The sequence below is a fragment of the Xiphophorus maculatus genome, chromosome 2 (genome assembly GCF_002775205.1).
Source record: "Xiphophorus maculatus strain JP 163 A chromosome 2, X_maculatus-5.0-male, whole genome shotgun sequence".
Taxonomy (NCBI): Eukaryota; Metazoa; Chordata; class Actinopteri; order Cyprinodontiformes; family Poeciliidae; genus Xiphophorus; species Xiphophorus maculatus.
In genome coordinates, this window is record NC_036444.1 from 27,876,993 (window position 1) to 27,892,340 (window position 15,348).

General features: G+C 51.1%; 76 non-coding genes across 76 annotated transcripts; 46 read left to right on the plus strand and 30 right to left on the minus strand.

Annotated features, from left to right (window-relative positions):
• Nucleotides 1-52: 52 nt before the first annotated feature.
• trnay-gua lies at nt 53-140 on the plus strand. Its single transcript is given in 2 exon segments — nt 53-89; nt 105-140. It is a non-coding gene; the product is annotated as a tRNA-Tyr (tRNA).
• A 78-nt stretch (nt 141-218) lies between these two features.
• trnah-gug lies at nt 219-290 on the plus strand. The gene has a single exon. It is a non-coding gene; the product is annotated as a tRNA-His (tRNA).
• Nucleotides 291-301: 11 nt separating this feature from the next.
• trnam-cau lies at nt 302-373 on the plus strand. The gene has a single exon. It is a non-coding gene; the product is annotated as a tRNA-Met (tRNA).
• A 363-nt stretch (nt 374-736) lies between these two features.
• trnar-acg lies at nt 737-809 on the minus strand. The gene has a single exon. It is a non-coding gene; the product is annotated as a tRNA-Arg (tRNA).
• Nucleotides 810-899: 90 nt separating this feature from the next.
• Nucleotides 900-972, minus strand: trnam-cau. Its single transcript has one exon. It is a non-coding gene; the product is annotated as a tRNA-Met (tRNA).
• Nucleotides 973-1,061: 89 nt separating this feature from the next.
• trnay-gua lies at nt 1,062-1,149 on the plus strand. The gene is given in 2 exon segments: nt 1,062-1,098; nt 1,114-1,149. It is a non-coding gene; the product is annotated as a tRNA-Tyr (tRNA).
• A 78-nt stretch (nt 1,150-1,227) lies between these two features.
• trnah-gug lies at nt 1,228-1,299 on the plus strand. Its single transcript has one exon. It is a non-coding gene; the product is annotated as a tRNA-His (tRNA).
• Nucleotides 1,300-1,310: 11 nt separating this feature from the next.
• Nucleotides 1,311-1,382, plus strand: trnam-cau. Its single transcript has one exon. It is a non-coding gene; the product is annotated as a tRNA-Met (tRNA).
• A 363-nt stretch (nt 1,383-1,745) lies between these two features.
• trnar-acg lies at nt 1,746-1,818 on the minus strand. The gene has a single exon. It is a non-coding gene; the product is annotated as a tRNA-Arg (tRNA).
• Nucleotides 1,819-1,908: 90 nt separating this feature from the next.
• trnam-cau lies at nt 1,909-1,981 on the minus strand. Its single transcript has one exon. It is a non-coding gene; the product is annotated as a tRNA-Met (tRNA).
• An 89-nt stretch (nt 1,982-2,070) lies between these two features.
• Nucleotides 2,071-2,158, plus strand: trnay-gua. Its single transcript is given in 2 exon segments — nt 2,071-2,107; nt 2,123-2,158. It is a non-coding gene; the product is annotated as a tRNA-Tyr (tRNA).
• Nucleotides 2,159-2,236: 78 nt separating this feature from the next.
• On the plus strand, nt 2,237-2,308 carry trnah-gug. The gene has a single exon. It is a non-coding gene; the product is annotated as a tRNA-His (tRNA).
• Nucleotides 2,309-2,319: 11 nt separating this feature from the next.
• trnam-cau lies at nt 2,320-2,391 on the plus strand. The gene has a single exon. It is a non-coding gene; the product is annotated as a tRNA-Met (tRNA).
• Nucleotides 2,392-2,754: 363 nt separating this feature from the next.
• Nucleotides 2,755-2,827, minus strand: trnar-acg. The gene has a single exon. It is a non-coding gene; the product is annotated as a tRNA-Arg (tRNA).
• Nucleotides 2,828-2,917: 90 nt separating this feature from the next.
• On the minus strand, nt 2,918-2,990 carry trnam-cau. Its single transcript has one exon. It is a non-coding gene; the product is annotated as a tRNA-Met (tRNA).
• An 89-nt stretch (nt 2,991-3,079) lies between these two features.
• trnay-gua lies at nt 3,080-3,167 on the plus strand. Its single transcript is given in 2 exon segments — nt 3,080-3,116; nt 3,132-3,167. It is a non-coding gene; the product is annotated as a tRNA-Tyr (tRNA).
• A 78-nt stretch (nt 3,168-3,245) lies between these two features.
• trnah-gug lies at nt 3,246-3,317 on the plus strand. Its single transcript has one exon. It is a non-coding gene; the product is annotated as a tRNA-His (tRNA).
• An 11-nt stretch (nt 3,318-3,328) lies between these two features.
• trnam-cau lies at nt 3,329-3,400 on the plus strand. The gene has a single exon. It is a non-coding gene; the product is annotated as a tRNA-Met (tRNA).
• A 363-nt stretch (nt 3,401-3,763) lies between these two features.
• On the minus strand, nt 3,764-3,836 carry trnar-acg. The gene has a single exon. It is a non-coding gene; the product is annotated as a tRNA-Arg (tRNA).
• Nucleotides 3,837-3,926: 90 nt separating this feature from the next.
• trnam-cau lies at nt 3,927-3,999 on the minus strand. Its single transcript has one exon. It is a non-coding gene; the product is annotated as a tRNA-Met (tRNA).
• Nucleotides 4,000-4,088: 89 nt separating this feature from the next.
• Nucleotides 4,089-4,176, plus strand: trnay-gua. The gene is given in 2 exon segments: nt 4,089-4,125; nt 4,141-4,176. It is a non-coding gene; the product is annotated as a tRNA-Tyr (tRNA).
• Nucleotides 4,177-4,254: 78 nt separating this feature from the next.
• trnah-gug lies at nt 4,255-4,326 on the plus strand. The gene has a single exon. It is a non-coding gene; the product is annotated as a tRNA-His (tRNA).
• Nucleotides 4,327-4,337: 11 nt separating this feature from the next.
• Nucleotides 4,338-4,409, plus strand: trnam-cau. Its single transcript has one exon. It is a non-coding gene; the product is annotated as a tRNA-Met (tRNA).
• Nucleotides 4,410-4,772: 363 nt separating this feature from the next.
• Nucleotides 4,773-4,845, minus strand: trnar-acg. Its single transcript has one exon. It is a non-coding gene; the product is annotated as a tRNA-Arg (tRNA).
• A 90-nt stretch (nt 4,846-4,935) lies between these two features.
• On the minus strand, nt 4,936-5,008 carry trnam-cau. Its single transcript has one exon. It is a non-coding gene; the product is annotated as a tRNA-Met (tRNA).
• Nucleotides 5,009-5,097: 89 nt separating this feature from the next.
• Nucleotides 5,098-5,185, plus strand: trnay-gua. Its single transcript is given in 2 exon segments — nt 5,098-5,134; nt 5,150-5,185. It is a non-coding gene; the product is annotated as a tRNA-Tyr (tRNA).
• Nucleotides 5,186-5,263: 78 nt separating this feature from the next.
• Nucleotides 5,264-5,335, plus strand: trnah-gug. Its single transcript has one exon. It is a non-coding gene; the product is annotated as a tRNA-His (tRNA).
• An 11-nt stretch (nt 5,336-5,346) lies between these two features.
• On the plus strand, nt 5,347-5,418 carry trnam-cau. The gene has a single exon. It is a non-coding gene; the product is annotated as a tRNA-Met (tRNA).
• A 363-nt stretch (nt 5,419-5,781) lies between these two features.
• trnar-acg lies at nt 5,782-5,854 on the minus strand. The gene has a single exon. It is a non-coding gene; the product is annotated as a tRNA-Arg (tRNA).
• A 90-nt stretch (nt 5,855-5,944) lies between these two features.
• trnam-cau lies at nt 5,945-6,017 on the minus strand. Its single transcript has one exon. It is a non-coding gene; the product is annotated as a tRNA-Met (tRNA).
• An 89-nt stretch (nt 6,018-6,106) lies between these two features.
• On the plus strand, nt 6,107-6,194 carry trnay-gua. Its single transcript is given in 2 exon segments — nt 6,107-6,143; nt 6,159-6,194. It is a non-coding gene; the product is annotated as a tRNA-Tyr (tRNA).
• A 78-nt stretch (nt 6,195-6,272) lies between these two features.
• trnah-gug lies at nt 6,273-6,344 on the plus strand. Its single transcript has one exon. It is a non-coding gene; the product is annotated as a tRNA-His (tRNA).
• Nucleotides 6,345-6,355: 11 nt separating this feature from the next.
• On the plus strand, nt 6,356-6,427 carry trnam-cau. Its single transcript has one exon. It is a non-coding gene; the product is annotated as a tRNA-Met (tRNA).
• Nucleotides 6,428-6,790: 363 nt separating this feature from the next.
• On the minus strand, nt 6,791-6,863 carry trnar-acg. The gene has a single exon. It is a non-coding gene; the product is annotated as a tRNA-Arg (tRNA).
• Nucleotides 6,864-6,953: 90 nt separating this feature from the next.
• Nucleotides 6,954-7,026, minus strand: trnam-cau. Its single transcript has one exon. It is a non-coding gene; the product is annotated as a tRNA-Met (tRNA).
• An 89-nt stretch (nt 7,027-7,115) lies between these two features.
• Nucleotides 7,116-7,203, plus strand: trnay-gua. Its single transcript is given in 2 exon segments — nt 7,116-7,152; nt 7,168-7,203. It is a non-coding gene; the product is annotated as a tRNA-Tyr (tRNA).
• A 78-nt stretch (nt 7,204-7,281) lies between these two features.
• Nucleotides 7,282-7,353, plus strand: trnah-gug. The gene has a single exon. It is a non-coding gene; the product is annotated as a tRNA-His (tRNA).
• An 11-nt stretch (nt 7,354-7,364) lies between these two features.
• Nucleotides 7,365-7,436, plus strand: trnam-cau. The gene has a single exon. It is a non-coding gene; the product is annotated as a tRNA-Met (tRNA).
• A 363-nt stretch (nt 7,437-7,799) lies between these two features.
• trnar-acg lies at nt 7,800-7,872 on the minus strand. The gene has a single exon. It is a non-coding gene; the product is annotated as a tRNA-Arg (tRNA).
• A 90-nt stretch (nt 7,873-7,962) lies between these two features.
• Nucleotides 7,963-8,035, minus strand: trnam-cau. The gene has a single exon. It is a non-coding gene; the product is annotated as a tRNA-Met (tRNA).
• An 89-nt stretch (nt 8,036-8,124) lies between these two features.
• On the plus strand, nt 8,125-8,212 carry trnay-gua. The gene is given in 2 exon segments: nt 8,125-8,161; nt 8,177-8,212. It is a non-coding gene; the product is annotated as a tRNA-Tyr (tRNA).
• A 78-nt stretch (nt 8,213-8,290) lies between these two features.
• Nucleotides 8,291-8,362, plus strand: trnah-gug. Its single transcript has one exon. It is a non-coding gene; the product is annotated as a tRNA-His (tRNA).
• Nucleotides 8,363-8,373: 11 nt separating this feature from the next.
• On the plus strand, nt 8,374-8,445 carry trnam-cau. The gene has a single exon. It is a non-coding gene; the product is annotated as a tRNA-Met (tRNA).
• A 363-nt stretch (nt 8,446-8,808) lies between these two features.
• On the minus strand, nt 8,809-8,881 carry trnar-acg. The gene has a single exon. It is a non-coding gene; the product is annotated as a tRNA-Arg (tRNA).
• A 90-nt stretch (nt 8,882-8,971) lies between these two features.
• On the minus strand, nt 8,972-9,044 carry trnam-cau. Its single transcript has one exon. It is a non-coding gene; the product is annotated as a tRNA-Met (tRNA).
• Nucleotides 9,045-9,133: 89 nt separating this feature from the next.
• trnay-gua lies at nt 9,134-9,221 on the plus strand. The gene is given in 2 exon segments: nt 9,134-9,170; nt 9,186-9,221. It is a non-coding gene; the product is annotated as a tRNA-Tyr (tRNA).
• A 78-nt stretch (nt 9,222-9,299) lies between these two features.
• On the plus strand, nt 9,300-9,371 carry trnah-gug. The gene has a single exon. It is a non-coding gene; the product is annotated as a tRNA-His (tRNA).
• An 11-nt stretch (nt 9,372-9,382) lies between these two features.
• Nucleotides 9,383-9,454, plus strand: trnam-cau. Its single transcript has one exon. It is a non-coding gene; the product is annotated as a tRNA-Met (tRNA).
• Nucleotides 9,455-9,817: 363 nt separating this feature from the next.
• trnar-acg lies at nt 9,818-9,890 on the minus strand. Its single transcript has one exon. It is a non-coding gene; the product is annotated as a tRNA-Arg (tRNA).
• A 90-nt stretch (nt 9,891-9,980) lies between these two features.
• Nucleotides 9,981-10,053, minus strand: trnam-cau. The gene has a single exon. It is a non-coding gene; the product is annotated as a tRNA-Met (tRNA).
• An 89-nt stretch (nt 10,054-10,142) lies between these two features.
• On the plus strand, nt 10,143-10,230 carry trnay-gua. The gene is given in 2 exon segments: nt 10,143-10,179; nt 10,195-10,230. It is a non-coding gene; the product is annotated as a tRNA-Tyr (tRNA).
• Nucleotides 10,231-10,308: 78 nt separating this feature from the next.
• Nucleotides 10,309-10,380, plus strand: trnah-gug. Its single transcript has one exon. It is a non-coding gene; the product is annotated as a tRNA-His (tRNA).
• An 11-nt stretch (nt 10,381-10,391) lies between these two features.
• On the plus strand, nt 10,392-10,463 carry trnam-cau. The gene has a single exon. It is a non-coding gene; the product is annotated as a tRNA-Met (tRNA).
• Nucleotides 10,464-10,826: 363 nt separating this feature from the next.
• trnar-acg lies at nt 10,827-10,899 on the minus strand. The gene has a single exon. It is a non-coding gene; the product is annotated as a tRNA-Arg (tRNA).
• A 90-nt stretch (nt 10,900-10,989) lies between these two features.
• trnam-cau lies at nt 10,990-11,062 on the minus strand. Its single transcript has one exon. It is a non-coding gene; the product is annotated as a tRNA-Met (tRNA).
• An 89-nt stretch (nt 11,063-11,151) lies between these two features.
• On the plus strand, nt 11,152-11,239 carry trnay-gua. The gene is given in 2 exon segments: nt 11,152-11,188; nt 11,204-11,239. It is a non-coding gene; the product is annotated as a tRNA-Tyr (tRNA).
• Nucleotides 11,240-11,317: 78 nt separating this feature from the next.
• trnah-gug lies at nt 11,318-11,389 on the plus strand. The gene has a single exon. It is a non-coding gene; the product is annotated as a tRNA-His (tRNA).
• An 11-nt stretch (nt 11,390-11,400) lies between these two features.
• On the plus strand, nt 11,401-11,472 carry trnam-cau. The gene has a single exon. It is a non-coding gene; the product is annotated as a tRNA-Met (tRNA).
• A 363-nt stretch (nt 11,473-11,835) lies between these two features.
• trnar-acg lies at nt 11,836-11,908 on the minus strand. Its single transcript has one exon. It is a non-coding gene; the product is annotated as a tRNA-Arg (tRNA).
• A 90-nt stretch (nt 11,909-11,998) lies between these two features.
• Nucleotides 11,999-12,071, minus strand: trnam-cau. The gene has a single exon. It is a non-coding gene; the product is annotated as a tRNA-Met (tRNA).
• An 89-nt stretch (nt 12,072-12,160) lies between these two features.
• trnay-gua lies at nt 12,161-12,248 on the plus strand. The gene is given in 2 exon segments: nt 12,161-12,197; nt 12,213-12,248. It is a non-coding gene; the product is annotated as a tRNA-Tyr (tRNA).
• Nucleotides 12,249-12,326: 78 nt separating this feature from the next.
• trnah-gug lies at nt 12,327-12,398 on the plus strand. The gene has a single exon. It is a non-coding gene; the product is annotated as a tRNA-His (tRNA).
• An 11-nt stretch (nt 12,399-12,409) lies between these two features.
• trnam-cau lies at nt 12,410-12,481 on the plus strand. Its single transcript has one exon. It is a non-coding gene; the product is annotated as a tRNA-Met (tRNA).
• Nucleotides 12,482-12,844: 363 nt separating this feature from the next.
• On the minus strand, nt 12,845-12,917 carry trnar-acg. The gene has a single exon. It is a non-coding gene; the product is annotated as a tRNA-Arg (tRNA).
• A 90-nt stretch (nt 12,918-13,007) lies between these two features.
• Nucleotides 13,008-13,080, minus strand: trnam-cau. Its single transcript has one exon. It is a non-coding gene; the product is annotated as a tRNA-Met (tRNA).
• An 89-nt stretch (nt 13,081-13,169) lies between these two features.
• trnay-gua lies at nt 13,170-13,257 on the plus strand. The gene is given in 2 exon segments: nt 13,170-13,206; nt 13,222-13,257. It is a non-coding gene; the product is annotated as a tRNA-Tyr (tRNA).
• Nucleotides 13,258-13,335: 78 nt separating this feature from the next.
• trnah-gug lies at nt 13,336-13,407 on the plus strand. The gene has a single exon. It is a non-coding gene; the product is annotated as a tRNA-His (tRNA).
• Nucleotides 13,408-13,418: 11 nt separating this feature from the next.
• trnam-cau lies at nt 13,419-13,490 on the plus strand. The gene has a single exon. It is a non-coding gene; the product is annotated as a tRNA-Met (tRNA).
• Nucleotides 13,491-13,853: 363 nt separating this feature from the next.
• trnar-acg lies at nt 13,854-13,926 on the minus strand. The gene has a single exon. It is a non-coding gene; the product is annotated as a tRNA-Arg (tRNA).
• A 90-nt stretch (nt 13,927-14,016) lies between these two features.
• trnam-cau lies at nt 14,017-14,089 on the minus strand. Its single transcript has one exon. It is a non-coding gene; the product is annotated as a tRNA-Met (tRNA).
• Nucleotides 14,090-14,178: 89 nt separating this feature from the next.
• On the plus strand, nt 14,179-14,266 carry trnay-gua. The gene is given in 2 exon segments: nt 14,179-14,215; nt 14,231-14,266. It is a non-coding gene; the product is annotated as a tRNA-Tyr (tRNA).
• Nucleotides 14,267-14,344: 78 nt separating this feature from the next.
• trnah-gug lies at nt 14,345-14,416 on the plus strand. Its single transcript has one exon. It is a non-coding gene; the product is annotated as a tRNA-His (tRNA).
• Nucleotides 14,417-14,427: 11 nt separating this feature from the next.
• On the plus strand, nt 14,428-14,499 carry trnam-cau. The gene has a single exon. It is a non-coding gene; the product is annotated as a tRNA-Met (tRNA).
• A 363-nt stretch (nt 14,500-14,862) lies between these two features.
• Nucleotides 14,863-14,935, minus strand: trnar-acg. The gene has a single exon. It is a non-coding gene; the product is annotated as a tRNA-Arg (tRNA).
• A 90-nt stretch (nt 14,936-15,025) lies between these two features.
• On the minus strand, nt 15,026-15,098 carry trnam-cau. The gene has a single exon. It is a non-coding gene; the product is annotated as a tRNA-Met (tRNA).
• An 89-nt stretch (nt 15,099-15,187) lies between these two features.
• trnay-gua lies at nt 15,188-15,275 on the plus strand. The gene is given in 2 exon segments: nt 15,188-15,224; nt 15,240-15,275. It is a non-coding gene; the product is annotated as a tRNA-Tyr (tRNA).
• The last annotated feature ends 73 nt before the right edge of the window (nt 15,276-15,348 follow it).

Sequence of the window (15,348 nt, forward strand, 5' to 3'; positions counted from 1 at the left end):
TAAGTTAGCTTTGTAGCGGCATGTGACCGCTTCCTACCAACGTGTTGCATGACCTTCGATAGCTCAGTTGGTAGAGCGGAGGACTGTAGTGTACAAAGGTGGACATCCTTAGGTCGCTGGTTCAACTCCGGCTCGAAGGACTCCTTTTCTCTTTTCGCCAAATCTTCAGCAGCAAGCTTTGTTAGGAGTGGCTGACGAAAGAGACGTTGACGTAAGAAGCCGTGATCGTATAGTGGTTAGTACTCTGCGTTGTGGCCGCAGCAACCCCGGTTCGAATCCGGGTCACGGCATTCGTAGTGAAAGCAGAGTGGCGCAGCGGAAGCGTGCTGGGCCCATAACCCAGAGGTCGATGGATCGAAACCATCCTCTGCTATGCTAACCTTTTCACAATACATTCAATGTGTCTGATTGACCTGCCCATCTCATTCCTCCTCCTCTTGCCTCTGTGCTCTTTTGTCAAGAAGCAAACGCGTCTTTTCCAAAATCTTTGTTCTGAGCTGCGTCAGAACATTTTTTACCAATAAATCCTGCTAAGATTTGTCTGGGCTGTTCTAATGATCTGAGTCACATAAATGATGACTATTACTCCAACCTCTGCTCCTCCATTGTTCGCTTCACCCTTGGGGAATAAAGAGGTGGCCTCAAGGGGCCCTCCTCTAGAGGGTTTGCGACGGAGATGAACCCGAGGACTCCGCACGGGCACCCCGCGGGTGTGGGCGACAGAATAAATGTTTCTCGAGCTAGCCAGGAGTCGAACCTAGACTCTTCTGATCCGTAGTCAGACGCGTTATCCATTGCGCCACTAGCCCATCTCACGACAATGACGTCTTTTTCATCGTGTCGGACCACGACTGACTGGTCGGAGCGTACGGACAATTAATTGGGTTAAGCAAAAGACATGCCCCGTGTGAGGGTTGAACTCACGACCTTCAGATTATGAGACTGACGCGCTGCCTACTGCGCCAACGAGGCTCAGCAAACTCTGAAGAGAGGAGACGCATGTGCTGGCTAAGTTAGCTTTGTAGCGGCATGTGACCGCTTCCTACCAACGTGTTGCATGACCTTCGATAGCTCAGTTGGTAGAGCGGAGGACTGTAGTGTACAAAGGTGGACATCCTTAGGTCGCTGGTTCAACTCCGGCTCGAAGGACTCCTTTTCTCTTTTCGCCAAATCTTCAGCAGCAAGCTTTGTTAGGAGTGGCTGACGAAAGAGACGTTGACGTAAGAAGCCGTGATCGTATAGTGGTTAGTACTCTGCGTTGTGGCCGCAGCAACCCCGGTTCGAATCCGGGTCACGGCATTCGTAGTGAAAGCAGAGTGGCGCAGCGGAAGCGTGCTGGGCCCATAACCCAGAGGTCGATGGATCGAAACCATCCTCTGCTATGCTAACCTTTTCACAATACATTCAATGTGTCTGATTGACCTGCCCATCTCATTCCTCCTCCTCTTGCCTCTGTGCTCTTTTGTCAAGAAGCAAACGCGTCTTTTCCAAAATCTTTGTTCTGAGCTGCGTCAGAACATTTTTTACCAATAAATCCTGCTAAGATTTGTCTGGGCTGTTCTAATGATCTGAGTCACATAAATGATGACTATTACTCCAACCTCTGCTCCTCCATTGTTCGCTTCACCCTTGGGGAATAAAGAGGTGGCCTCAAGGGGCCCTCCTCTAGAGGGTTTGCGACGGAGATGAACCCGAGGACTCCGCACGGGCACCCCGCGGGTGTGGGCGACAGAATAAATGTTTCTCGAGCTAGCCAGGAGTCGAACCTAGACTCTTCTGATCCGTAGTCAGACGCGTTATCCATTGCGCCACTAGCCCATCTCACGACAATGACGTCTTTTTCATCGTGTCGGACCACGACTGACTGGTCGGAGCGTACGGACAATTAATTGGGTTAAGCAAAAGACATGCCCCGTGTGAGGGTTGAACTCACGACCTTCAGATTATGAGACTGACGCGCTGCCTACTGCGCCAACGAGGCTCAGCAAACTCTGAAGAGAGGAGACGCATGTGCTGGCTAAGTTAGCTTTGTAGCGGCATGTGACCGCTTCCTACCAACGTGTTGCATGACCTTCGATAGCTCAGTTGGTAGAGCGGAGGACTGTAGTGTACAAAGGTGGACATCCTTAGGTCGCTGGTTCAACTCCGGCTCGAAGGACTCCTTTTCTCTTTTCGCCAAATCTTCAGCAGCAAGCTTTGTTAGGAGTGGCTGACGAAAGAGACGTTGACGTAAGAAGCCGTGATCGTATAGTGGTTAGTACTCTGCGTTGTGGCCGCAGCAACCCCGGTTCGAATCCGGGTCACGGCATTCGTAGTGAAAGCAGAGTGGCGCAGCGGAAGCGTGCTGGGCCCATAACCCAGAGGTCGATGGATCGAAACCATCCTCTGCTATGCTAACCTTTTCACAATACATTCAATGTGTCTGATTGACCTGCCCATCTCATTCCTCCTCCTCTTGCCTCTGTGCTCTTTTGTCAAGAAGCAAACGCGTCTTTTCCAAAATCTTTGTTCTGAGCTGCGTCAGAACATTTTTTACCAATAAATCCTGCTAAGATTTGTCTGGGCTGTTCTAATGATCTGAGTCACATAAATGATGACTATTACTCCAACCTCTGCTCCTCCATTGTTCGCTTCACCCTTGGGGAATAAAGAGGTGGCCTCAAGGGGCCCTCCTCTAGAGGGTTTGCGACGGAGATGAACCCGAGGACTCCGCACGGGCACCCCGCGGGTGTGGGCGACAGAATAAATGTTTCTCGAGCTAGCCAGGAGTCGAACCTAGACTCTTCTGATCCGTAGTCAGACGCGTTATCCATTGCGCCACTAGCCCATCTCACGACAATGACGTCTTTTTCATCGTGTCGGACCACGACTGACTGGTCGGAGCGTACGGACAATTAATTGGGTTAAGCAAAAGACATGCCCCGTGTGAGGGTTGAACTCACGACCTTCAGATTATGAGACTGACGCGCTGCCTACTGCGCCAACGAGGCTCAGCAAACTCTGAAGAGAGGAGACGCATGTGCTGGCTAAGTTAGCTTTGTAGCGGCATGTGACCGCTTCCTACCAACGTGTTGCATGACCTTCGATAGCTCAGTTGGTAGAGCGGAGGACTGTAGTGTACAAAGGTGGACATCCTTAGGTCGCTGGTTCAACTCCGGCTCGAAGGACTCCTTTTCTCTTTTCGCCAAATCTTCAGCAGCAAGCTTTGTTAGGAGTGGCTGACGAAAGAGACGTTGACGTAAGAAGCCGTGATCGTATAGTGGTTAGTACTCTGCGTTGTGGCCGCAGCAACCCCGGTTCGAATCCGGGTCACGGCATTCGTAGTGAAAGCAGAGTGGCGCAGCGGAAGCGTGCTGGGCCCATAACCCAGAGGTCGATGGATCGAAACCATCCTCTGCTATGCTAACCTTTTCACAATACATTCAATGTGTCTGATTGACCTGCCCATCTCATTCCTCCTCCTCTTGCCTCTGTGCTCTTTTGTCAAGAAGCAAACGCGTCTTTTCCAAAATCTTTGTTCTGAGCTGCGTCAGAACATTTTTTACCAATAAATCCTGCTAAGATTTGTCTGGGCTGTTCTAATGATCTGAGTCACATAAATGATGACTATTACTCCAACCTCTGCTCCTCCATTGTTCGCTTCACCCTTGGGGAATAAAGAGGTGGCCTCAAGGGGCCCTCCTCTAGAGGGTTTGCGACGGAGATGAACCCGAGGACTCCGCACGGGCACCCCGCGGGTGTGGGCGACAGAATAAATGTTTCTCGAGCTAGCCAGGAGTCGAACCTAGACTCTTCTGATCCGTAGTCAGACGCGTTATCCATTGCGCCACTAGCCCATCTCACGACAATGACGTCTTTTTCATCGTGTCGGACCACGACTGACTGGTCGGAGCGTACGGACAATTAATTGGGTTAAGCAAAAGACATGCCCCGTGTGAGGGTTGAACTCACGACCTTCAGATTATGAGACTGACGCGCTGCCTACTGCGCCAACGAGGCTCAGCAAACTCTGAAGAGAGGAGACGCATGTGCTGGCTAAGTTAGCTTTGTAGCGGCATGTGACCGCTTCCTACCAACGTGTTGCATGACCTTCGATAGCTCAGTTGGTAGAGCGGAGGACTGTAGTGTACAAAGGTGGACATCCTTAGGTCGCTGGTTCAACTCCGGCTCGAAGGACTCCTTTTCTCTTTTCGCCAAATCTTCAGCAGCAAGCTTTGTTAGGAGTGGCTGACGAAAGAGACGTTGACGTAAGAAGCCGTGATCGTATAGTGGTTAGTACTCTGCGTTGTGGCCGCAGCAACCCCGGTTCGAATCCGGGTCACGGCATTCGTAGTGAAAGCAGAGTGGCGCAGCGGAAGCGTGCTGGGCCCATAACCCAGAGGTCGATGGATCGAAACCATCCTCTGCTATGCTAACCTTTTCACAATACATTCAATGTGTCTGATTGACCTGCCCATCTCATTCCTCCTCCTCTTGCCTCTGTGCTCTTTTGTCAAGAAGCAAACGCGTCTTTTCCAAAATCTTTGTTCTGAGCTGCGTCAGAACATTTTTTACCAATAAATCCTGCTAAGATTTGTCTGGGCTGTTCTAATGATCTGAGTCACATAAATGATGACTATTACTCCAACCTCTGCTCCTCCATTGTTCGCTTCACCCTTGGGGAATAAAGAGGTGGCCTCAAGGGGCCCTCCTCTAGAGGGTTTGCGACGGAGATGAACCCGAGGACTCCGCACGGGCACCCCGCGGGTGTGGGCGACAGAATAAATGTTTCTCGAGCTAGCCAGGAGTCGAACCTAGACTCTTCTGATCCGTAGTCAGACGCGTTATCCATTGCGCCACTAGCCCATCTCACGACAATGACGTCTTTTTCATCGTGTCGGACCACGACTGACTGGTCGGAGCGTACGGACAATTAATTGGGTTAAGCAAAAGACATGCCCCGTGTGAGGGTTGAACTCACGACCTTCAGATTATGAGACTGACGCGCTGCCTACTGCGCCAACGAGGCTCAGCAAACTCTGAAGAGAGGAGACGCATGTGCTGGCTAAGTTAGCTTTGTAGCGGCATGTGACCGCTTCCTACCAACGTGTTGCATGACCTTCGATAGCTCAGTTGGTAGAGCGGAGGACTGTAGTGTACAAAGGTGGACATCCTTAGGTCGCTGGTTCAACTCCGGCTCGAAGGACTCCTTTTCTCTTTTCGCCAAATCTTCAGCAGCAAGCTTTGTTAGGAGTGGCTGACGAAAGAGACGTTGACGTAAGAAGCCGTGATCGTATAGTGGTTAGTACTCTGCGTTGTGGCCGCAGCAACCCCGGTTCGAATCCGGGTCACGGCATTCGTAGTGAAAGCAGAGTGGCGCAGCGGAAGCGTGCTGGGCCCATAACCCAGAGGTCGATGGATCGAAACCATCCTCTGCTATGCTAACCTTTTCACAATACATTCAATGTGTCTGATTGACCTGCCCATCTCATTCCTCCTCCTCTTGCCTCTGTGCTCTTTTGTCAAGAAGCAAACGCGTCTTTTCCAAAATCTTTGTTCTGAGCTGCGTCAGAACATTTTTTACCAATAAATCCTGCTAAGATTTGTCTGGGCTGTTCTAATGATCTGAGTCACATAAATGATGACTATTACTCCAACCTCTGCTCCTCCATTGTTCGCTTCACCCTTGGGGAATAAAGAGGTGGCCTCAAGGGGCCCTCCTCTAGAGGGTTTGCGACGGAGATGAACCCGAGGACTCCGCACGGGCACCCCGCGGGTGTGGGCGACAGAATAAATGTTTCTCGAGCTAGCCAGGAGTCGAACCTAGACTCTTCTGATCCGTAGTCAGACGCGTTATCCATTGCGCCACTAGCCCATCTCACGACAATGACGTCTTTTTCATCGTGTCGGACCACGACTGACTGGTCGGAGCGTACGGACAATTAATTGGGTTAAGCAAAAGACATGCCCCGTGTGAGGGTTGAACTCACGACCTTCAGATTATGAGACTGACGCGCTGCCTACTGCGCCAACGAGGCTCAGCAAACTCTGAAGAGAGGAGACGCATGTGCTGGCTAAGTTAGCTTTGTAGCGGCATGTGACCGCTTCCTACCAACGTGTTGCATGACCTTCGATAGCTCAGTTGGTAGAGCGGAGGACTGTAGTGTACAAAGGTGGACATCCTTAGGTCGCTGGTTCAACTCCGGCTCGAAGGACTCCTTTTCTCTTTTCGCCAAATCTTCAGCAGCAAGCTTTGTTAGGAGTGGCTGACGAAAGAGACGTTGACGTAAGAAGCCGTGATCGTATAGTGGTTAGTACTCTGCGTTGTGGCCGCAGCAACCCCGGTTCGAATCCGGGTCACGGCATTCGTAGTGAAAGCAGAGTGGCGCAGCGGAAGCGTGCTGGGCCCATAACCCAGAGGTCGATGGATCGAAACCATCCTCTGCTATGCTAACCTTTTCACAATACATTCAATGTGTCTGATTGACCTGCCCATCTCATTCCTCCTCCTCTTGCCTCTGTGCTCTTTTGTCAAGAAGCAAACGCGTCTTTTCCAAAATCTTTGTTCTGAGCTGCGTCAGAACATTTTTTACCAATAAATCCTGCTAAGATTTGTCTGGGCTGTTCTAATGATCTGAGTCACATAAATGATGACTATTACTCCAACCTCTGCTCCTCCATTGTTCGCTTCACCCTTGGGGAATAAAGAGGTGGCCTCAAGGGGCCCTCCTCTAGAGGGTTTGCGACGGAGATGAACCCGAGGACTCCGCACGGGCACCCCGCGGGTGTGGGCGACAGAATAAATGTTTCTCGAGCTAGCCAGGAGTCGAACCTAGACTCTTCTGATCCGTAGTCAGACGCGTTATCCATTGCGCCACTAGCCCATCTCACGACAATGACGTCTTTTTCATCGTGTCGGACCACGACTGACTGGTCGGAGCGTACGGACAATTAATTGGGTTAAGCAAAAGACATGCCCCGTGTGAGGGTTGAACTCACGACCTTCAGATTATGAGACTGACGCGCTGCCTACTGCGCCAACGAGGCTCAGCAAACTCTGAAGAGAGGAGACGCATGTGCTGGCTAAGTTAGCTTTGTAGCGGCATGTGACCGCTTCCTACCAACGTGTTGCATGACCTTCGATAGCTCAGTTGGTAGAGCGGAGGACTGTAGTGTACAAAGGTGGACATCCTTAGGTCGCTGGTTCAACTCCGGCTCGAAGGACTCCTTTTCTCTTTTCGCCAAATCTTCAGCAGCAAGCTTTGTTAGGAGTGGCTGACGAAAGAGACGTTGACGTAAGAAGCCGTGATCGTATAGTGGTTAGTACTCTGCGTTGTGGCCGCAGCAACCCCGGTTCGAATCCGGGTCACGGCATTCGTAGTGAAAGCAGAGTGGCGCAGCGGAAGCGTGCTGGGCCCATAACCCAGAGGTCGATGGATCGAAACCATCCTCTGCTATGCTAACCTTTTCACAATACATTCAATGTGTCTGATTGACCTGCCCATCTCATTCCTCCTCCTCTTGCCTCTGTGCTCTTTTGTCAAGAAGCAAACGCGTCTTTTCCAAAATCTTTGTTCTGAGCTGCGTCAGAACATTTTTTACCAATAAATCCTGCTAAGATTTGTCTGGGCTGTTCTAATGATCTGAGTCACATAAATGATGACTATTACTCCAACCTCTGCTCCTCCATTGTTCGCTTCACCCTTGGGGAATAAAGAGGTGGCCTCAAGGGGCCCTCCTCTAGAGGGTTTGCGACGGAGATGAACCCGAGGACTCCGCACGGGCACCCCGCGGGTGTGGGCGACAGAATAAATGTTTCTCGAGCTAGCCAGGAGTCGAACCTAGACTCTTCTGATCCGTAGTCAGACGCGTTATCCATTGCGCCACTAGCCCATCTCACGACAATGACGTCTTTTTCATCGTGTCGGACCACGACTGACTGGTCGGAGCGTACGGACAATTAATTGGGTTAAGCAAAAGACATGCCCCGTGTGAGGGTTGAACTCACGACCTTCAGATTATGAGACTGACGCGCTGCCTACTGCGCCAACGAGGCTCAGCAAACTCTGAAGAGAGGAGACGCATGTGCTGGCTAAGTTAGCTTTGTAGCGGCATGTGACCGCTTCCTACCAACGTGTTGCATGACCTTCGATAGCTCAGTTGGTAGAGCGGAGGACTGTAGTGTACAAAGGTGGACATCCTTAGGTCGCTGGTTCAACTCCGGCTCGAAGGACTCCTTTTCTCTTTTCGCCAAATCTTCAGCAGCAAGCTTTGTTAGGAGTGGCTGACGAAAGAGACGTTGACGTAAGAAGCCGTGATCGTATAGTGGTTAGTACTCTGCGTTGTGGCCGCAGCAACCCCGGTTCGAATCCGGGTCACGGCATTCGTAGTGAAAGCAGAGTGGCGCAGCGGAAGCGTGCTGGGCCCATAACCCAGAGGTCGATGGATCGAAACCATCCTCTGCTATGCTAACCTTTTCACAATACATTCAATGTGTCTGATTGACCTGCCCATCTCATTCCTCCTCCTCTTGCCTCTGTGCTCTTTTGTCAAGAAGCAAACGCGTCTTTTCCAAAATCTTTGTTCTGAGCTGCGTCAGAACATTTTTTACCAATAAATCCTGCTAAGATTTGTCTGGGCTGTTCTAATGATCTGAGTCACATAAATGATGACTATTACTCCAACCTCTGCTCCTCCATTGTTCGCTTCACCCTTGGGGAATAAAGAGGTGGCCTCAAGGGGCCCTCCTCTAGAGGGTTTGCGACGGAGATGAACCCGAGGACTCCGCACGGGCACCCCGCGGGTGTGGGCGACAGAATAAATGTTTCTCGAGCTAGCCAGGAGTCGAACCTAGACTCTTCTGATCCGTAGTCAGACGCGTTATCCATTGCGCCACTAGCCCATCTCACGACAATGACGTCTTTTTCATCGTGTCGGACCACGACTGACTGGTCGGAGCGTACGGACAATTAATTGGGTTAAGCAAAAGACATGCCCCGTGTGAGGGTTGAACTCACGACCTTCAGATTATGAGACTGACGCGCTGCCTACTGCGCCAACGAGGCTCAGCAAACTCTGAAGAGAGGAGACGCATGTGCTGGCTAAGTTAGCTTTGTAGCGGCATGTGACCGCTTCCTACCAACGTGTTGCATGACCTTCGATAGCTCAGTTGGTAGAGCGGAGGACTGTAGTGTACAAAGGTGGACATCCTTAGGTCGCTGGTTCAACTCCGGCTCGAAGGACTCCTTTTCTCTTTTCGCCAAATCTTCAGCAGCAAGCTTTGTTAGGAGTGGCTGACGAAAGAGACGTTGACGTAAGAAGCCGTGATCGTATAGTGGTTAGTACTCTGCGTTGTGGCCGCAGCAACCCCGGTTCGAATCCGGGTCACGGCATTCGTAGTGAAAGCAGAGTGGCGCAGCGGAAGCGTGCTGGGCCCATAACCCAGAGGTCGATGGATCGAAACCATCCTCTGCTATGCTAACCTTTTCACAATACATTCAATGTGTCTGATTGACCTGCCCATCTCATTCCTCCTCCTCTTGCCTCTGTGCTCTTTTGTCAAGAAGCAAACGCGTCTTTTCCAAAATCTTTGTTCTGAGCTGCGTCAGAACATTTTTTACCAATAAATCCTGCTAAGATTTGTCTGGGCTGTTCTAATGATCTGAGTCACATAAATGATGACTATTACTCCAACCTCTGCTCCTCCATTGTTCGCTTCACCCTTGGGGAATAAAGAGGTGGCCTCAAGGGGCCCTCCTCTAGAGGGTTTGCGACGGAGATGAACCCGAGGACTCCGCACGGGCACCCCGCGGGTGTGGGCGACAGAATAAATGTTTCTCGAGCTAGCCAGGAGTCGAACCTAGACTCTTCTGATCCGTAGTCAGACGCGTTATCCATTGCGCCACTAGCCCATCTCACGACAATGACGTCTTTTTCATCGTGTCGGACCACGACTGACTGGTCGGAGCGTACGGACAATTAATTGGGTTAAGCAAAAGACATGCCCCGTGTGAGGGTTGAACTCACGACCTTCAGATTATGAGACTGACGCGCTGCCTACTGCGCCAACGAGGCTCAGCAAACTCTGAAGAGAGGAGACGCATGTGCTGGCTAAGTTAGCTTTGTAGCGGCATGTGACCGCTTCCTACCAACGTGTTGCATGACCTTCGATAGCTCAGTTGGTAGAGCGGAGGACTGTAGTGTACAAAGGTGGACATCCTTAGGTCGCTGGTTCAACTCCGGCTCGAAGGACTCCTTTTCTCTTTTCGCCAAATCTTCAGCAGCAAGCTTTGTTAGGAGTGGCTGACGAAAGAGACGTTGACGTAAGAAGCCGTGATCGTATAGTGGTTAGTACTCTGCGTTGTGGCCGCAGCAACCCCGGTTCGAATCCGGGTCACGGCATTCGTAGTGAAAGCAGAGTGGCGCAGCGGAAGCGTGCTGGGCCCATAACCCAGAGGTCGATGGATCGAAACCATCCTCTGCTATGCTAACCTTTTCACAATACATTCAATGTGTCTGATTGACCTGCCCATCTCATTCCTCCTCCTCTTGCCTCTGTGCTCTTTTGTCAAGAAGCAAACGCGTCTTTTCCAAAATCTTTGTTCTGAGCTGCGTCAGAACATTTTTTACCAATAAATCCTGCTAAGATTTGTCTGGGCTGTTCTAATGATCTGAGTCACATAAATGATGACTATTACTCCAACCTCTGCTCCTCCATTGTTCGCTTCACCCTTGGGGAATAAAGAGGTGGCCTCAAGGGGCCCTCCTCTAGAGGGTTTGCGACGGAGATGAACCCGAGGACTCCGCACGGGCACCCCGCGGGTGTGGGCGACAGAATAAATGTTTCTCGAGCTAGCCAGGAGTCGAACCTAGACTCTTCTGATCCGTAGTCAGACGCGTTATCCATTGCGCCACTAGCCCATCTCACGACAATGACGTCTTTTTCATCGTGTCGGACCACGACTGACTGGTCGGAGCGTACGGACAATTAATTGGGTTAAGCAAAAGACATGCCCCGTGTGAGGGTTGAACTCACGACCTTCAGATTATGAGACTGACGCGCTGCCTACTGCGCCAACGAGGCTCAGCAAACTCTGAAGAGAGGAGACGCATGTGCTGGCTAAGTTAGCTTTGTAGCGGCATGTGACCGCTTCCTACCAACGTGTTGCATGACCTTCGATAGCTCAGTTGGTAGAGCGGAGGACTGTAGTGTACAAAGGTGGACATCCTTAGGTCGCTGGTTCAACTCCGGCTCGAAGGACTCCTTTTCTCTTTTCGCCAAATCTTCAGCAGCAAGCTTTGTTAGGAGTGGCTGACGAAAGAGACGTTGACGTAAGAAGCCGTGATCGTATAGTGGTTAGTACTCTGCGTTGTGGCCGCAGCAACCCCGGTTCGAATCCGGGTCACGGCATTCGTAGTGAAAGCAGAGTGGCGCAGCGGAAGCGTGCTGGGCCCATAACCCAGAGGTCGATGGATCGAAACCATCCTCTGCTATGCTAACCTTTTCACAATACATTCAATGTGTCTGATTGACCTGCCCATCTCATTCCTCCTCCTCTTGCCTCTGTGCTCTTTTGTCAAGAAGCAAACGCGTCTTTTCCAAAATCTTTGTTCTGAGCTGCGTCAGAACATTTTTTACCAATAAATCCTGCTAAGATTTGTCTGGGCTGTTCTAATGATCTGAGTCACATAAATGATGACTATTACTCCAACCTCTGCTCCTCCATTGTTCGCTTCACCCTTGGGGAATAAAGAGGTGGCCTCAAGGGGCCCTCCTCTAGAGGGTTTGCGACGGAGATGAACCCGAGGACTCCGCACGGGCACCCCGCGGGTGTGGGCGACAGAATAAATGTTTCTCGAGCTAGCCAGGAGTCGAACCTAGACTCTTCTGATCCGTAGTCAGACGCGTTATCCATTGCGCCACTAGCCCATCTCACGACAATGACGTCTTTTTCATCGTGTCGGACCACGACTGACTGGTCGGAGCGTACGGACAATTAATTGGGTTAAGCAAAAGACATGCCCCGTGTGAGGGTTGAACTCACGACCTTCAGATTATGAGACTGACGCGCTGCCTACTGCGCCAACGAGGCTCAGCAAACTCTGAAGAGAGGAGACGCATGTGCTGGCTAAGTTAGCTTTGTAGCGGCATGTGACCGCTTCCTACCAACGTGTTGCATGACCTTCGATAGCTCAGTTGGTAGAGCGGAGGACTGTAGTGTACAAAGGTGGACATCCTTAGGTCGCTGGTTCAACTCCGGCTCGAAGGACTCCTTTTCTCTTTTCGCCAAATCTTCAGCAGCAAGCTTTGTTAGGAGTGGCTGACGAAAGAGACGTTGACGTAAGAAGCCGTGATCGTATAGTGGTTAGTACTCTGCGTTGTGGCCGCAGCAACCCCGGTTCGAATCCGGGTCACGGCATTCGTAGTGAAAGCAGAGTGGCGCAGCGGAAGCGTGCTGGGCCCATAACCCAGAGGTCGATGGATCGAAACCATCCTCTGCTATGCTAACCTTTTCACAATACATTCAATGTGTCTGATTGACCTGCCCATCTCATTCCTCCTCCTCTTGCCTCTGTGCTCTTTTGTCAAGAAGCAAACGCGTCTTTTCCAAAATCTTTGTTCTGAGCTGCGTCAGAACATTTTTTACCAATAAATCCTGCTAAGATTTGTCTGGGCTGTTCTAATGATCTGAGTCACATAAATGATGACTATTACTCCAACCTCTGCTCCTCCATTGTTCGCTTCACCCTTGGGGAATAAAGAGGTGGCCTCAAGGGGCCCTCCTCTAGAGGGTTTGCGACGGAGATGAACCCGAGGACTCCGCACGGGCACCCCGCGGGTGTGGGCGACAGAATAAATGTTTCTCGAGCTAGCCAGGAGTCGAACCTAGACTCTTCTGATCCGTAGTCAGACGCGTTATCCATTGCGCCACTAGCCCATCTCACGACAATGACGTCTTTTTCATCGTGTCGGACCACGACTGACTGGTCGGAGCGTACGGACAATTAATTGGGTTAAGCAAAAGACATGCCCCGTGTGAGGGTTGAACTCACGACCTTCAGATTATGAGACTGACGCGCTGCCTACTGCGCCAACGAGGCTCAGCAAACTCTGAAGAGAGGAGACGCATGTGCTGGCTAAGTTAGCTTTGTAGCGGCATGTGACCGCTTCCTACCAACGTGTTGCATGACCTTCGATAGCTCAGTTGGTAGAGCGGAGGACTGTAGTGTACAAAGGTGGACATCCTTAGGTCGCTGGTTCAACTCCGGCTCGAAGGACTCCTTTTCTCTTTTCGCCAAATCTTCAGCAGCAAGCTTTGTTAGGAGTGGCTGACGAAAGAGACGTTGACGTAAGAAGCCGTGATCGTATAGTGGTTAGTACTCTGCGTTGTGGCCGCAGCAACCCCGGTTCGAATCCGGGTCACGGCATTCGTAGTGAAAGCAGAGTGGCGCAGCGGAAGCGTGCTGGGCCCATAACCCAGAGGTCGATGGATCGAAACCATCCTCTGCTATGCTAACCTTTTCACAATACATTCAATGTGTCTGATTGACCTGCCCATCTCATTCCTCCTCCTCTTGCCTCTGTGCTCTTTTGTCAAGAAGCAAACGCGTCTTTTCCAAAATCTTTGTTCTGAGCTGCGTCAGAACATTTTTTACCAATAAATCCTGCTAAGATTTGTCTGGGCTGTTCTAATGATCTGAGTCACATAAATGATGACTATTACTCCAACCTCTGCTCCTCCATTGTTCGCTTCACCCTTGGGGAATAAAGAGGTGGCCTCAAGGGGCCCTCCTCTAGAGGGTTTGCGACGGAGATGAACCCGAGGACTCCGCACGGGCACCCCGCGGGTGTGGGCGACAGAATAAATGTTTCTCGAGCTAGCCAGGAGTCGAACCTAGACTCTTCTGATCCGTAGTCAGACGCGTTATCCATTGCGCCACTAGCCCATCTCACGACAATGACGTCTTTTTCATCGTGTCGGACCACGACTGACTGGTCGGAGCGTACGGACAATTAATTGGGTTAAGCAAAAGACATGCCCCGTGTGAGGGTTGAACTCACGACCTTCAGATTATGAGACTGACGCGCTGCCTACTGCGCCAACGAGGCTCAGCAAACTCTGAAGAGAGGAGACGCATGTGCTGGCTAAGTTAGCTTTGTAGCGGCATGTGACCGCTTCCTACCAACGTGTTGCATGACCTTCGATAGCTCAGTTGGTAGAGCGGAGGACTGTAGTGTACAAAGGTGGACATCCTTAGGTCGCTGGTTCAACTCCGGCTCGAAGGACTCCTTTTCTCTTTTCGCCAAATCTTCAGCAGCAAGCTTTGTTAGGAGTGGCTGACGAAAGAGACGTTGACGTAAGAAGCCGTGATCGTATAGTGGTTAGTACTCTGCGTTGTGGCCGCAGCAACCCCGGTTCGAATCCGGGTCACGGCATTCGTAGTGAAAGCAGAGTGGCGCAGCGGAAGCGTGCTGGGCCCATAACCCAGAGGTCGATGGATCGAAACCATCCTCTGCTATGCTAACCTTTTCACAATACATTCAATGTGTCTGATTGACCTGCCCATCTCATTCCTCCTCCTCTTGCCTCTGTGCTCTTTTGTCAAGAAGCAAACGCGTCTTTTCCAAAATCTTTGTTCTGAGCTGCGTCAGAACATTTTTTACCAATAAATCCTGCTAAGATTTGTCTGGGCTGTTCTAATGATCTGAGTCACATAAATGATGACTATTACTCCAACCTCTGCTCCTCCATTGTTCGCTTCACCCTTGGGGAATAAAGAGGTGGCCTCAAGGGGCCCTCCTCTAGAGGGTTTGCGACGGAGATGAACCCGAGGACTCCGCACGGGCACCCCGCGGGTGTGGGCGACAGAATAAATGTTTCTCGAGCTAGCCAGGAGTCGAACCTAGACTCTTCTGATCCGTAGTCAGACGCGTTATCCATTGCGCCACTAGCCCATCTCACGACAATGACGTCTTTTTCATCGTGTCGGACCACGACTGACTGGTCGGAGCGTACGGACAATTAATTGGGTTAAGCAAAAGACATGCCCCGTGTGAGGGTTGAACTCACGACCTTCAGATTATGAGACTGACGCGCTGCCTACTGCGCCAACGAGGCTCAGCAAACTCTGAAGAGAGGAGACGCATGTGCTGGCTAAGTTAGCTTTGTAGCGGCATGTGACCGCTTCCTACCAACGTGTTGCATGACCTTCGATAGCTCAGTTGGTAGAGCGGAGGACTGTAGTGTACAAAGGTGGACATCCTTAGGTCGCTGGTTCAACTCCGGCTCGAAGGACTCCTTTTCTCTTTTCGCCAAATCTTCAGCAGCAAGCTTTGTTAGGAGTGGCTGACGAAAGAGACGTTGACGT